The sequence below is a fragment of the Dendropsophus ebraccatus genome, chromosome 12 (assembly GCF_027789765.1).
Source record: "Dendropsophus ebraccatus isolate aDenEbr1 chromosome 12, aDenEbr1.pat, whole genome shotgun sequence".
In the NCBI taxonomy this organism is placed as follows: domain Eukaryota; kingdom Metazoa; phylum Chordata; class Amphibia; order Anura; family Hylidae; genus Dendropsophus; species Dendropsophus ebraccatus.
This window is the reverse complement of record NC_091465.1, coordinates 34,977,986-34,994,125: the sequence shown is the minus strand read 5'-3', so window position 1 is coordinate 34,994,125 and position 16,140 is coordinate 34,977,986. Positions and strand designations below refer to the sequence as shown.

The 16,140-nt window shown below is 39.1% G+C and overlaps 1 protein-coding gene across 1 annotated transcript in view; it reads left to right on the top strand.

Annotated features, from left to right (window-relative positions):
- Positions 1-248: 248 nt before the first annotated feature.
- DRD2 (dopamine receptor D2) overlaps positions 249-16,140 on the top strand; it is a 94,801-nt gene continuing 78,909 nt past the window's right edge. The window contains exon 1 of the mRNA XM_069949045.1: positions 249-354. The gene's annotated coding sequence lies outside the window, so the exon portion shown is untranslated. The remainder of the gene's footprint in view (positions 355-16,140) is intronic.

Sequence of the window (16,140 nt, the reverse complement as noted above, 5' to 3'; positions counted from 1 at the left end):
TTCACATCACGGTGAAAAATCCTCACATTTCTCCTGAGATTATCTAAAAATAGTTCTTTTGCATGTACTGAACTCCACCTTCTTCTAATCTCCAAAATAAGAAAGTCAAATCTCACCTCCGAGCTTGCTTTTAATTCTTAACCCACCAAAACAATATCGGTAGAATCGAGCCTATTGTCACACTGAACACTTTGGATTTCTTTCTTCCTTTCCTTTATTCTTTGTAAAGGTCATTTTTTTCTTACCATTGGAATGTTTGCTTAGCGTGCTAATAACCAGAACGCTTGCTCGGCTGTAGTTAATTGGAGATTCCTATGCCAGTCACACCTACAGATGTTAGAAAGTATAGACAAGGTAAGTTTCTATCTCACGGTGAATTATTTCTAAAGCTTCGGCATGTTTTATTGATATTTGTAACAATGGTGGTGTCACAGAGAGGGCACACCGAGGAGATCTGTGCTGCCTTAGAATTTTCATCTCAGTAGATTCCTGATAGAAAAGGGCAAAACTTTTTTTTTCTTTCTTTCTGTCGGTTCACTGATCACTGAATTTCTTATTATTGTTGTCCTCTCATAAAGACAAAAGAGGATAAAATGAAGTGATTAAGTGGCTGAAATATAGTACCATAGCAGATAATAAGTTAAAGTTGTTGGTTGTTTAGATAGCGAATTGACGGCACCCTGCAAACTTGCTCATCCCTACCTCTAATGTAGAATTAGAGAAATACAAATGAACATGGTGCAAAATTCCAGGTAAATCACCAAAAACAAGAGAAAATCTCTGCAAATTCCCTCACCTGATAATGTAGTGCAATTGTGAGGCACAACTCTCAAGATAGCATAGAGGGAATGTGCTGTGGACAGGCTTCCTGTGAACCCACACCGGGGTAGGTAAAGCCCTACGTGTTTCAAAGCCAAACTGGCTTCTTCCTTCTTCATAAGAAATAAACAGGTATAGTGACCTTCTATACGCTCACTCTCATTTTGACTGTATAAAAGGTCAATATACCTGTTTTTTCTTAGGCACCTGAGGAAGAAGCCGGTTTGGCTTTGAAACGCGTAAGACTTGTTTTTAAAATAAATTTTAGTAGTTTCATGCTACACTGTGCACCTGTGTGTGACCTTTGCCTAATACACCTGTGGAGGATAATGTTCTCTAATGTAGAATGACCTGTGTGAGTGTTAGTAGTGTGGAAGGATATTTGAAATTTTTTAGGTATTTTTTCATCACTTCACTAATTGCTGGTCAGTATGGAATATTGGGTTAGCAACATCAGAGTCTGAGCATGTTTAAACGTTGGCAACAAAATGAATGAGCAGGCTACAGTACCATGAAACAAAAAAGTAAAATGATTTTTTTTTTTTAAGAAAGGAAAGGGTTGTGGGTGATCTACAGTAATAATACGTATATATTAGTTTAAGACATGATCTATATATGCCAAAGCCTGTATCTACAACAAGGAAACATCTTATATATCAAGAGGAAAGAAGGATGCTGCATTGACCTAAAAAACACGGGGACTATAAAAGTCTTTCAGGTGAATTTATAGAAAAAATTCAAACTGGGCCTGGATCTATTTTAAAGGGAATCTAACCTGCTGATATCTCACTTTTGTGCAAGGAGCGCTGAGTATAAGGGTAGATCCTTATGCTAATCAGGGGGTTGGGGCACTGGAGGGGGGGGGGGGGGACTGCCCCCAGGGCTCTGGTCAGCCCCTGGCCATCCCGCCTCTCGTAATGAAAATCAACGGAGGAAGTCTGCTGTAGAGTGGTGCCCTGGAAGGTGGTAGCCCCACCCCCAGTGCTCCAAACCACCCAATTAACATCAGGATCTTATTTCTAACTGCACAGGAATGTCTCTTACTTTAATCCTCAGTGCTCCATGCACAAAAAAGACATATCAGCAGGTTAGATTTGTCTAGCTTGATGATAGTTTCCCTTGAATTAAAAAAAGTTATACATAGAAACATAGAAGATTATCAGCAGAAAAAGACCCCCTGATTGACCAGTACAAGAATATTTTAGTGTGTTGTATAGCCTCTGATAGGATAGTTCCCTTTGTCTGGGTCAATATTGTAGCATAGTAGACTGAATTGGATGGACTTGCATGTTTTTTTTGGTTTTTGTTCCACTTAAATAAATTGTGCTGTGGCCAGATCCCATAAGGTACTGGAGGTACACAGCCATATTTGCTACCAGGCATTGGATGTCCAGAGCAATTTTTGCCACAGGGTCCAGTGCCAAAGGTGGTCCCCTGCAGGAGGCAGCATTTGCTGAAGGTAATGAAAATTAATGTATTTATTTCCTGCCGCTGGTCACTAGCTTCTGACTAACCTGAGCATGCGGCATTTGATTACAGGTGGCTGAAGAAGTTGAATGCAGAAAACCTAGATATGTGTATCCAAGTTTTGCAGGACTATTTGTGCTGCATCCAACTTCTTCAGCCACCCGTAATCAAATCCTGCATGTTTAAGTGTGAATGAACCTTAGCACGCTCAAGGTTTATTTACCTCTAATAAGGAGGCATTTAAAACATAGCCAAGAATAGTGGCATACTGATTGGCATACAATCCATTTCAGTTTACAGTATGTACCATATATAACTTTTAGTTAATTTACACTGGAAGACCACAGATCAATTAAAGACCACTAAACTTTTAGCAAAAAAACAAAAAACACTTTAGGCTATGTTCACACTACGTATGAGACCGTCCGGGTTACGGAACAGCCGGTCTCTGGCCGGATCCTCTCGGATCGGATCAGATCTGGCCGGATGATCTTTATGGCCGCGGAGCTCTGATGCAGGCCCGCATCAGAGCTTACCATAGCCCACAGTGAAGTGAGCGTCTGGAGCCACTCGCTTCATTGTGTGAGCTGTCAGGTCTTTCTGTGGCCAGAATTCACTGAATTACGGCCGCAGAAAACTGACCTGTCATTTTTTTTCCGGCGCCGCATGGGATCCCGGAGCGCATGTGTGTACAATGTGTGTACCCTCCGTCCGGGATCCCATTCAACATCAAGCTATGTCACACACCGCAAAACTACATAGTGTGAACATAAAAATCAAAGCAAAAATATGCCCAAAGTAACTAGTCCTAAACGCACCAACGACTCTAAACACCAAAGAAAAGATCCAATGAAGGATCAAAAAAATGCAGGACAATCTCAAATAAATATATCAAAAGCTTTTATTTAATTGATTTATATTTAATAAAATTCATAAAAAATGAAAACACAAAGGGGTAAAGCAAAACCAAACAAATAGAAAACATACAAACAGCGAGGGGACATGTGGATGTACTTTATAGAATCATATATTGCACATACTAATAGCTGTATACAAGGTTAGAGAAATACAAACAGCCTCCACTAGATGGCACACTAATTGGTGTGAATAACAATCACTAATATACATATATATATATATCTACATGTATATATACCCGGGCAGAAACCCTGAGAAATGAAGGAGATGCTAAATAAGAATCTCCTATGTGAAGAAAAACACCAAACACCTTTATATATTTGTAAACAATGAAGGATGTCTGTATTCCATGGGGTCCCACTCACCTACTCACCCTACGCGCGTTTCGCGTGGCTTTATCAAGGGATGTGAGTAATGGGAGGAAGCCTGTTCTTTTTAAGCGCCATTCAACCAATGAGAGTAACCTGTTACAGGTGAAATAACTCACCCTAATGACAAACTGACCTATAACAGTGGATTAAGTCATGACAAGAAGGAGTAGGTGGAGAGACAAGCTGATCCATATTGTCATGTGACAGCAAGTGTCACCCCTGACCGGAACGTACGTCAGAACGTTTAAGACGTTTTTGGAAATACAGAGAAAGAGATGGTTACTGCGGTCATGTGACCGCACGCGTCACCCGCAACCGGAAATTACGTCAGAGCACACCGGTCACATGATTGCAAATGCAACCACGTGACCAAGGCTCAGCCCTCACCAGAGCAAACAGGTGATAGTGACATCAGGCTATAGATCACATGACCGCATGTGCGGACACGTGATCTACGGCAATTATGCAAGGAAGAAAAAAACCTTTTGACACATACACTAAAAATCGAATAGTATACGGATCAATTCTTATAATACTCTTTACCTATATGTTGGAATACAAAAACTCCGGATACCCTAGCACATGCACATGTATAACATACACAATACACTTTACATCAAACAAACATAACAAATAAACAAAGACAAGTGTCACATAGATATAATACCACCAGTGAAAAGGTGAAAAAATAAAGTGAAAAAGTGCCAAGTGAAAAAAGTGCAGTGCAGAAATGAAAAACCAAATGTGAATACTTACCACTATGACATCAAACAATCCTTATATATATATATATATATATATATATATATATATATATATATACACATATATATACATATACATATATCTGTATATAACCACACATAATTTATAATACAAAAATTAGAAAAAAAAAAATATATATATAGTTTATATGTGCACAACACGTGCCTGTGCCAAAATCGATATATAAAATGAATGTGTATAATACATGCAGACGCATAAAAATGGCCCTACTGAATATGAAATACATAATATGCATAATACTGTATGTAACACACACCAAACTAAGATGATGTGTGAGCAAAAAAACTACCGTGAAAGTGCAAGTGCAAATAAATAGATCGGTGTCAGTTATAATCACGGACCTGTGAAACTGTATAGAGATAGTGAAAATACCTAATGTATACATGTAAGTGCAAAACCTGCAATATAAAGTGCATATATTACAGTACATAAAATAATTCATATACATATAGATCAAAAGTGCCAATATAAAGTGCATATATTGCCAAACATAGTAAAATAATCTATATGCATACAAAACCTGAAGTGCAATATATCATCGTATAAAGTGACATAATGTAAAGTGCATGCGTACACATATATAGCTCATGGTGAGAAGTAAGATAAAGCAGGAGCCAATTCAAACGAACAAGTTCTCTGAACCCATATATTCCTAATCCTCCAAACAGGACCAGCACGTCAGCCTCTCATTGATCGAAGATCCCAAATACGTAGGCTAAAATAGAACACAACAACAAACATATAGTGAACGCTACAAAGCAGTTAAAAACAAAGATTATATCTCGATTAAAAATGTGTGTGTAAAATAACATACAACAAAATTAAAACCAAAAAAGAAAGAAAAAAAGGCTTCCTTAATAAAGAATACTTATTAAAGGGGCATGGAAGAAAAGGGGAAAATTTCAATATTCTGAACGATATAAGAAATATAAGGAATATAGGAAGGCGTCATTATAGAAAAGGGGCAAAGCTATTATATTCATTAAGGCCAACTGGAGCCATTGTTTTAAGAAGGTAAATCCATCTTGTTTCTTTTTGTGCCAAACGTTTTTTAATGTCTCCACCACGTATATTTGTATGGATCACATCAATCCCCCGTACTTTCAGGCCTGTTTCATCACATCCATGGACTGATTTGAAGTGTCTCGGTAAAGACTTCAAGCCCACAATGTCAGTTACGTCCTTGGCTGCCCGAATGTCTAAGACATGTTCACGGACTCGTCTCCTCAGCTGGCGTGTGGTCATGCCAATATAGATTTTATCACATGGACACGTGGCGAAGTAGATAACTCCCTTCGTATCACAGGAGATATGATGTCTGATCCCATACTGCTTGGTAGCATCAGAGTTGTAGAAACAATCGGATCTATCCATGTTGGGGCAAGCTACACACTTACCACAGGGGGTGGATTCAAATTTCTTCATCCTCACTCCTTTGAATGGTTCTACTGGTTTCACTGGTTGATAGTGGCTACGCACCATATGATCTCTCAAATTCCTAGATCGACGATATGTGACAGACGCCTGTGGACGTAAAAACGAATTAAGTGATTCATCCATACATAGGACAGGCCAATATTTGTTCAATGCTTGTACCATTGCCTGACTCTGTCCATTAAAGTCAGTAATGAATCTCACCTGTGTCTCATCCATAACATCTTTCTTCTCAGAGTGGAATAGATCCGATCTATGAGAGTGTTTAGCCCGCAGGTATGCTCTTTTGATGCACCTGTTACTGTAACCACGCTCACGAAAGCGCATCTTTAGATCTTCAGCTTGTTTTTCAAAGGCTGCATCGGTGGAACAGATTCTTCTAGCGCGTAGGAATTGGCCAACTGGAATATTTTTGATCAAATGTGAAGGATGAGAGGAGGATGCATGTAACAATGTATTAGCAGAGGTCGCTTTCCGGTATAGATCGGTCTGGACAAAGCCATGTTCATCAACCTGTAATGACACATCCAGGAAGTCAATTTTCGTACGACTATGCTTGTATGTCAATCTGATGTTGCGATCATTTTGGTTTAGTCGCTGCATAAATATTTGCAGCTCCTGTAATGACCCCTGCCAGATCATGGCAATATCGTCAATATACCGTCCCCACATAATCACCTTCTCAATGCCCGGTATGGGATCCACTTGGAATATATCCCTCTCCCACAGCCCCAGGAATAAATTGGCATATGAGGGCGCACAAGCCGCCCCCATAGCCGTTCCCTGGAGCTGCAGGAAGAAAGAATCCTTGAAGGTGAAGAAATTGTGGGTGAGGACAAATTGTAGGGCCTCTACAATAAAGTCACATATTTCCCTACTCAAGCAACTGGTTGATAGGAAGAAGCGAACTGCCCGTATACCATCTTCATGCCTGATTGAGGTATACAGTGACTCCTCGTCACATGTGACGATGTGCATACTTTCATCAAGTTGTATCCCATCTACTTTCGCCAAAAAATCACTAGTATCCTTGATGTACGATGGTAAATCTTCAACAAGGGGGCGAAGTATATAATCAATGTACCTACACAAGGGCTCACATAGATTATTATTCCCCGACACTATAGGTCTCCCCGGGGGATTATTGAGATCCTTGTGTACCTTGGGTAATAGGTATATCGTTGAAATCGTCGGTGATTCTATTGTCAATGCTTTTTTCTCGGTAGATGTAAGAATGCCTTGTCCGACCGCCGATGTCAAAAGTCCCTCCAGTTGGCCCTTAAATGAAAGAAGAGGATTAAAAGTAAGTTTTCTGTAACATGCAACCTCTCGCAGTTGTTTCAACATCTCCTTCTCATAGAGGGAGGTAGGCCAGATCACTATGTTACCCCCCTTATCGGATGGTTTTATAACAACTTCCTTCATTTCTGACAGTTCCTGTAGCGCATACCGTTGTGCCCGATTGAGGTTATCCTGATGAGAAGACATTGGAATTTTCTCAAACTCAGCTGCCACCAACTTCACAAATGTATCAATGGCGGGGCATAAGGATAGCATGGGAAACCTAGTAGACTTAGGAAGTAACGCTTTCGGGAACTTACCCTGAGTGTCTGATGTTGAGCCCATCTCCTGTTCATTTAACAAATCCACAAGTGTATGTACGGCTTGTTGTTCTTCCAAAGTTGAAAATGTAGTGTCAGTCTTTTTTTCGGAGAAAATCTTCTTATAGAACAACTTCCTCCCAAAGAGCTGGAGGTCTTTTATGGCTGTAAAACAATCAAATTTAGCCACAGGGGAAAACGATAGACCATACTCAAGAACCTCCACTTGTGATTTAGAGAGTCCATGTGATAAAATCTATATTGGCATGACCACACGCCAGCTGAGGAGACGAGTCCGTGAACATGTCTTAGACATTCGGGCAGCCAAGGACGTAACTGACATTGTGGGCTTGAAGTCTTTACCGAGACACTTCAAATCAGTCCATGGATGTGATGAAACAGGCCTGAAAGTACGGGGGATTGATGTGATCCATACAAATATACGTGGTGGAGACATTAAAAAACGTTTGGCACAAAAAGAAACAAGATGGATTTACCTTCTTAAAACAATGGCTCCAGTTGGCCTTAATGAATATAATAGCTTTGCCCCTTTTCTATAATGACGCCTTCCTATATTCCTTATATTTCTTATATCGTTCAGAATATTGAAATTTTCCCCTTTTCTTCCATGCCCCTTTAATAAGTATTCTTTATTAAGGAAGCCTTTTTTTCTTTCTTTTTTGGTTTTAATTTTGTTGTATGTTATTTTACACACACATTTTTAATCGAGATATAATCTTTGTTTTTAACTGCTTTGTAGCGTTCACTATATGTTTGTTGTTGTGTTCTATTTTAGCCTACGTATTTGGGATCTTCGATCAATGAGAGGCTGACGTGCTGGTCCTGTTTGGAGGATTAGGAATATATGGGTTCAGAGAACTTGTTCGTTTGAATTGGCTCCTGCTTTATCTTACTTCTCACCATGAGCTATATATGTGTACGCATGCACTTTACATTATGTCACTTTATACGATGATATATTGCACTTTAGGTTTTGTATGCATATAGATTATTTTACTATGTTTGGCAATATATGCACTTTATATTGGCACTTTTGATCTATATGTTGTAGGGATCTTCCCGGGGGATGGTGTGTTTGGACACAAGTCAGGCAGCAAACTTGGACTTTAGAAAAATCAGCTTTGATGTTTATTGGTAACATAAACAGTCCAGCAAAGTAAATCCAGCAACACTGTGCTTTAAGGATAAAACAAAACAAAAAGGTCTTGCCCGTCTGGGCACTTACTAACACAGGTCACCTATCTGTCACTTCCAGAGGCGGTATCGCAGGGTGTGAATAGACCCCAGCAGTGTTAGTACTCCTTGCTCCCAGGAAACACAGCATGCAGGCTGTTCACCCTGGCTGAGAGCAATCCCCTGTAGCACTGTGGAGCTTTTAAGTTGTTGCAGGCTAATCAGGGCACACCTGATTGCAACAACCGAACTGGACCGGGGGGAAGGGAATGGCAGGTCCCACTACCAACCTACCCACCATTCCAGTAAATCCGGCCCGGAAAATGTAAAGAACAACTCAGCAGCATAATACTGCTGAGTAAGAGATCTTTCCCGGATTTACCATCTCACCGTAAGCAGTAGCCTGGGTGAGATGTACCTCCCCTCGAACACTTTACCTGTGACATGTCCACAATGTATATGAATTATTTTATGTACTGTAATATATGCACTTTATATTGCAGGTTTTGCACTTACATGTATACATTAGGTATTTTCACTATCTCTATACAGTTTCACAGGTCCGTGATTATAACTGACACCGATCTATTTATTTGCACTTGCACTTTCACGGTAGTTTTTTTGCTCACACATCATCTTAGTTTGGTGTGTGTTACATACAGTATTATGCATATTATGTATTTCATATTCAGTAGGGCCATTTTTATGCGTCTGCATGTATTATACACATTCATTTTATATATCGATTTTGGCACAGGCACGTGTTGTGCACATATAAACTATATATATATTTTTTTTTTTCTAATTTTTGTATTATAAATTATGTGTGGTTATATACAGATATATGTATATGTATATATATGTGTATATATATATATATATATATATATATATATATATATATATATAAGGATTGTTTGATGTCATAGTGGTAAGTATTCACATTTGGTTTTTCATTTCTGCACTGCACTTTTTTCACTTGGCACTTTTTCACTTTATTTTTTCACCTTTTCACTGGTGGTATTATATCTATGTGACACTTGTCTTTGTTTATTTGTTATGTTTGTTTGATGTAAAGTGTATTGTGTATGTTATACATGTGCATGTGCTAGGGTATCCGGAGTTTTTGTATTCCAACATATAGGTAAAGAGTATTATAAGAATTGATCCGTATACTATTCGATTTTTAGTGTATGTGTCAAAAGGTTTTTTTCTTCCTTGCATAATTGCCGTAGATCACGTGTCCGCACATGCGGTCATGTGATCTATAGCCTGATGTCACTATCACCTGTTTGCTCTGGTGAGGGCTGAGCCTTGGTCACGTGGTTGCATTTGCAATCATGTGACCGGTGTGCTCTGACGTAATTTCCGGTTGCGGGTGACGCGTGCGGTCACATGACCGCAGTAACCATCTCTTTCTCTGTATTTCCAAAAACGTCTTAAACGTTCTGACGTACGTTCCGGTCAGGGGTGACACTTGCTGTCACATGACAATATGGATCAGCTTGTCTCTCCACCTACTCCTTCTTGTCATGACTTAATCCACTGTTATAAGTCAGTTTGTCATTAGGGTGAGTTATTTCACCTGTAACAGGTTACTCTCATTGGTTGAATGGCGCTTAAAAAGAACAGGCTTCCTCCCATTACTCACATCCCTTGATAAAGCCACGCGAAACGCGCGTAGGGTGAGTAGGTGAGTGGGACCCCATGGAATACAGACATCCTTCATTGTTTACAAATATATAAAGGTGTTTGGTGTTTTTCTTCACATAGGAGATTCTTATTTAGCATCTCCTTCATTTCTCAGGGTTTCTGCCCGGGTATATATACATGTAGATATATATATATATGTATATTAGTGATTGTTATTCACACCAATTAGTGTGCCATCTAGTGGAGGCTGTTTGTATTTCTCTAACCTTGTATACAGCTATTAGTATGTGCAATATATGATTCTATAAAGTACATCCACATGTCCCCTCGCTGTTTGTATGTTTTCTATTTGTTTGGTTTTGCTTTACCCCTTTGTGTTTTCATTTTTTATGAATTTTATTAAATATAAATCAATTAAATAAAAGCTTTTGATATATTTGAGATTGTCCTGCATTTTTTTGATCCTTCATTGGATCTTTTCTTTTGTGTTTGTAGTGTGAACATAGCCTTAAAGGGGTTATCCAGTGCTACAAAAATATGGCCACTTTTCCCCCTACTGTTGTCTCCAGTTCAGGTGCGGTTTGCAATTAAGCTCCATTTTATTTGAATGGAACTGAGTTTCAAAACCCCACCCAAACTGGAGACAACAGTAGGGGGAAAGTGGCCATGTTTTTCTAGCGCTGGATAACCCCTTTAATTTGACATTTAACACAATACATATAAAAAGGCAAACTTTAAATTTATATTTTTGTCTATACTGACTAATAGCTTAGTCACTCACACTGTAATTAGTACTGTAATGACTATATTAAAGTAGTACTGTAGGTTCTCATACTTGCCAACAGTCAATGTTTTCATGTTACTGCCCCTACAGGTCCATAATGGAGATTGGTTTGTAATAACTTGTATTTAAATGACAATTATTTAAAAATCTATAGGGTGTATGTGGTTCAAAGGGGGGAGCGGGGGTAAAAGTCAGTGAGTTGGGATTTAGATATCGGTTAGCATGAGTACACCGCCTAAGTCAGCTAAGACAATTTTGTAGAGCACATGCATAAAAAAGTGGCCACAGAACATTATTTTATAATGGAGGGATTATTGGGTTACTTTATGGCTCCACATCAACTCGTTGCAAAGGGTATAATTCTGTTAAAAGCCTTTCAGATATAGCATAGCTGTGAACTTTCACTTTGTTTCCATGTTTCCTTTTCTTCACTGTACTTTTGTTCCATGACCCAGTTTGATTTCCCATTTGATTTTTCTATAAAAACATCTAATTAAGGTTATTATTTTGTTCTAAGGAAGCATAGTGTTTACATTGATTTTACTATTGTAAGTTCTTGAAGGTGCCCATTGTCCAGAGGTTAGTGCTTTATATGATAAATATTTTAATGTTTGGTGGACGTTCTTAAAGCAAATGTAGCACTATTACATCACTTTTTTTTTTTTTCCAAATGAATAGACTGGCACCGGTCTATTTCCAAGCACTGGCCAGACATGAAGCACTGGAGGTGGACTGGCTGCCCCCCCCCCCCCCCCAGTGCGACTATCTGCCCTCTCCTCTGATCGTCACACTAGGGGTCGGCAGGCCTGCCTCCAGTGGTTGATGCCAAGCTGGTGTTCGGTAATAGACCGGCACCATGTGTGTGCAAGAACCAGACAGCGACTGAAGCATCGGTATGCCCACGCCGGCGCCAGTCTATTCATCTAAAAAACAAAAAAAGCGTTGAACCACTTTAAAGGCATGCACTGCTTAATAAGAACAGTGAAAGTCAAGTTATCTATGGGGTACTCATGTAATACCATGGACCCAGCTTCGCGTTTCATCCATCTCCAGCTGTTGGGTCCATGGTATTACATGAGCTTCAATGAGTGTACCATGATATTAGTTATATCGCTTTTCATTAGGTTGATTAATGTAGTCCGAAACCTCAAACATGTTGCGTTCTGTCACTATTTGACTTAAGTATTGCATTATTGTTAGTCTAGTGTTGGTTGGACTTTTTTTTTACTATTTAATTAATTTTTTATAATACAAAATCAAGTTCAAACATTCTTCAGTCATCCATATCCTACCCCATACAATCTCCATTTCTCCATTTGCTAAATTTACCCGGTCTTAATCATTACCATCCATTATAAAACAAAACAAAACATCAATATGCTCCCCCTCACCATCTTTATATCTTTCTATACCAAGACCCTCACTATATCTTCATATACTAAATGTGGAGTCCAGACCCAGCTGGGAGAACACATCAAACTAGCTCAATTTAAAGATTGTAAAAGTTAACTCTTAACCATTTGTCTCGGTTATCCATCAGCAGACCTCTGCTTCTCTCACGTTCAGTTCACTCCTGAAAAAAAAAATTAAAATTAATTGCAAATTTGCAAATTACAGAGATTGTTCTTTGACAACCTGGTAATTCCATCCATTCAGGGCTCCTTCTTCGGTTGAACTGCCCATTCTCTGGAGCAGAAGCTTACGAGCAGAAGTCTTCATAACTAACCATTCCATCCTGGAACACTGGCAAGCCCACTCAGGCAGACCAGCTATGCTCCAATCTACTAAGCTCATCCACCATTTATCATGATAAATTATAGTAGTGTTGGTTGGACTTAATGCACCTTTAATGTCCACCATTAATGCCTTTGTGGTTCTGCTGAAGACTTGTGAATGGAAGGATCTACTTTAGAGGAAGGTCTGACTCAATCCATTAGACTGTTTTTACTTATGTCAAAATGGCCTTAACTGTCCTCTGTTCTTTTGTAATATGGACCATTTAGAAAGTGCATAAACTTTTATTTTTTTACTTTAAATTTATATTTACATTTTTGAAAGTTTACAACAATGTCCATTTAAATATGCCACACAGAGAAGAAAGACAACAAACGTGAGTGTATATATGCCTTCATTAGTAGGACTCAAACACTAACAGATGTTTTCTTAAATTATGCTGAATTAGTCCAGCGGTGCCAACGTTGGTGCATTTTCTTTGTGGATAATAAAGCCAGAGACAGGGTAGATTCATGACAACACTGGGAGTTAACACGCCTGACAACATCATTTAAGGAGGGAGGATTAGGCAACTTCCAAGCTTGTGCCAGGAACAGTCTGGCAGCAATTAAAATGTGATGGATAACCATCCTAACTGGAGCAGGAAATGTATCCAAGTGAATACATTGCAAGCGAAGGATCTGTAGAAACTGGAGCTAAATTTATCTTTGAGAAAGTGCATAAACTTTTAAAGAGTCACTGTCATTAAATATAACTTTATGGAAAAAATAACTGACATGTCACCAATAGAGATGAATGAGCATATTCCATCAAGTATAGTATTTGCTTGAATATCAGGCTACTCGACAGTACTCAATACATAGGCAAGTACTGAATGCTTTTTGGGTGCTTGCTTACAAAAAGCTGGTTAAAAGGCAGCTGACTAGCCTTTCAACAAGCTTTAAGGCTGTGGAAATGCATAACGCATTTCTATAGCCTTAATAGAGTGTCTGTCTATCTTCTAGCTGTCTTCACTATTGCAGTTCAGCCAAGCGCCTAGGGCAGGACTGCAGTGCCTGATTACCTGAGTGGACTCTGCCTCAGCTGCTGTCCCGCCTTTGCTGATGTTTGGCTCCACGGCACTAGTGAAAACAGATAAAAGAGCAGAGCAGTAAGTATAATTTTCCTGCCCTTCTCCCCACCAACAGAGCACAGTCTGGCCCCCTAACCTGGAGGCCACGCTGTCACGTTAACCAGGTACCTTCCTCTCTGCCGAGTGGGAGGTGCCTGATAAAATACTAGAGTTTTCCATTGATTTTAATGAGGCTCATTACTCGAATTGAGCACTTGAATATTGAAATATAAAAGACTCAAGTAACGAGCATTGGTCCTCGCTCATCTCTAGTCACCAAGCTTTTCAAAAGTCATTGATCACAGCGAGTCTTACTGTCACGGAAAGAGCATGGCAGAAGTGCGCAAATGAATAAAAAAGCCGCTCACCGTTGCTGTCTGGGTCTCCACACTGGTGCAAAGAACTGCCAAAGACAACACAGCCAGACCAAACGTGAAGAAAGCCTGTGGCCCAAAACATGTTGGTCATTGATGATGTAGTATTTGTGTTTTAAACAATAAAGGACGATTTGCATTAAAACTCCTGCCCTGGTGTTGGACATTCGCTTTCTTCATGGCAGGAGGGTGATCCACTCCTCGGCTGTATGTACTGATCGGCTAGATCTGACAATTCAAGTCTACGAGGCTACATTGTTGGAATTAATGATTGGCCAGGGAGTGGATGCCACTGCTTCTGTACTCTCGTCCTGGCTATATTTTCTGATATCAGCAGGTCTCAGTAGTGACCCTGTTGCGATCAATAACTTTTGACATGCTGATGACATATCAAAAGATATTTTTAATGACAGGTACTATTTAAGTATATCCTATTCAGATCCACATGTATTTATGTATTTTAGTACAAGCCTTTTTTGTCTATACTATAGTTCTTGGTAACATACTATAAATTTGGGTAATCAAAAAAGTTGTCAGCACAAGGAACTGTGCTGGTGGGACTGCTGGGAATTTTAATACATTCAAAGGTGATTGATCCACTGTGCCACCCAACCAGTTTGGCATTTAGTCACTTCTGAGGGCATTTCTTAGGTACCCTCCTTGTTCTCTCCATTTAGCCTTATCCTATTAGGGTCTGTTATTTTTTTGTGGGGGGTGTAAATGAAAGCCTTCCCAGTGGGTCAAGAGAAGCACCAAGGGGTCAGGCATAGGTCCTGGTATGCGCAGAGGTCTAGTCAGGGTGGCATACTAGCATAATCAGAGACAGACAACTTGGGCAAGGCAGCATAGGTTTGTAGTCACCAGGCTAGGTGATACATTTGAGAAGCAACATGGTACAGGGTAGAAGAAATGAAGAAAGTTGAAAGTCTGAAAAGAGTCTGTGGTCATATATATTAAGAAATATGCTTATACAAGCCAACTTCATGAAACGCTAAGGAATTTTTTATTATCTTATAATAGGAGAATCTACCCGATATACATTAGGCTATAAGACTTTTGGTAACATTTTGAATATTTACATTGGCCCTTTGAAAGACTGAGAAAGAGCTTACCCTGAGGGCAAATTGAGGTTTAAGTAGAAGAAGGGAAAGCATGGAAGAAGCAGGCATGAACTAAGCTTCAGACAATTGAGGTAACCAAGTAGTTATATCAATGATGAAGCACAATATGTTGGTGAGGATGGGCTACTGGAATTATAAATCAGTCTATAAAAAAAAACTTTAAAATTAAATAGCAGATCCACAGGTTATCAATGTTTTGAAAATCTTTAAAACATCTGTCTATAAATTGTAAAATCACAAAGCGCAGTAAGGAACAATCGGAATATGAAATGGTGATGTATATCTTTTAGGGAATTGTAACCATGGTCGGGTCATTTAGAAAACATTTTTATTTTTAACTTCCTTATACTTTGTAGATCATTGTGTTAATCAGATTTGTGTTTTGCAGAATAGGATTTTCGTGTTCTATTCATATTTCTTGCAACATTTTAATGAATTGTAATTATAATTTTTCAGAAAACATTAGACTTACTTGCACTGGGAAGTCTGTAAAGAGTCCATTTTATTTTGGCTTTTTCATTGAAACATAATCCAATTTATTTCACTTAACGCATCATATGATATTTTTTTACAGCAGCCCCCTGCTGTCATTCAGTTCATACCCGGAATACAGAACACACTTCAAAGTTTACATAGAACAATCTGTTTCCTAGCTGAATATAAAGGGCAAGACCTGAAAAAAAAGAATACATTCCTCAGCAAACTAAACTCTGCACTAAACCTTCTCTCCTTAGGGGTCTGAGCTAAGACGGTCCGTACATCATTAAAATAAA